The following is a 727-nucleotide window of genomic DNA, read 5'->3' as shown; positions in this document are numbered from 1 at the left end:
ATATTGCAGCTCGTCGACAAATGCACATCACAGGGCATGACTAAAGAAGCTACAAGGTCAGGGTGATTTTTCTTCAGCTCCCGTGTCCCAGGTAGGCCACTCCAGAATGTTTCCAAATGGCAATGACTTTGTTAGCTACTTTAAGACTTCAATACAGGCCTATTACGAAAAAAAAAAAAAAAAGCCCCCTTGCTCAGACAGAAGCAGGTATGGCTTTAGTAGAACCAAAATACCGTTTCCCGTACCCAGCCTCCTGGAATAACAGACACACATGGGTTCAGCCTGACGCACCCGTAGCTGCCCCTGCGGACTGCAGATGGCCAAGCCAAACCCACCTTTGCATCCCGCTGCGGTGACTGTTGATCCAAGATTCAAAAATCTGACAGACTGCAGGCGCTGCAGTCCTCTCACAGTAATAAACACCTAAGCGGAGAACTGCCTTAATGCGCCAAAAAGACCCGTAAAAGGAGTAAACGATACTTTGGATAACCGCCACTTAAACGTTAAGGCCACTTGCAGGTAAAATATACACCGACTTCTGTGCTTACACTACATCCCAGAAGGAGCAGATAAGCTCATTAGCGCGCTGCAGGAAGGGATAAAAGCGAAGACCGAGGCTGCTCGGTGCTGGAGCAGCTCCAGAGCCCCGAAGCCACCGTCGAAGCCCTCCCGGCGTCCCCGGAGCCCGGGGTTACCCCACGGCCCCGCGACTCCGGCTGGAAGCGGC

Source organism: Pygoscelis adeliae, unplaced genomic scaffold (genome assembly GCF_000699105.1).
Source record: "Pygoscelis adeliae isolate BGI_AS28 unplaced genomic scaffold, ASM69910v1 Scaffold582, whole genome shotgun sequence".
NCBI lineage: Eukaryota > Metazoa > Chordata > Aves > Sphenisciformes > Spheniscidae > Pygoscelis > Pygoscelis adeliae.
The sequence above is the reverse complement of the archived record's forward strand: the minus strand, read 5'-3'. Positions refer to the sequence as shown.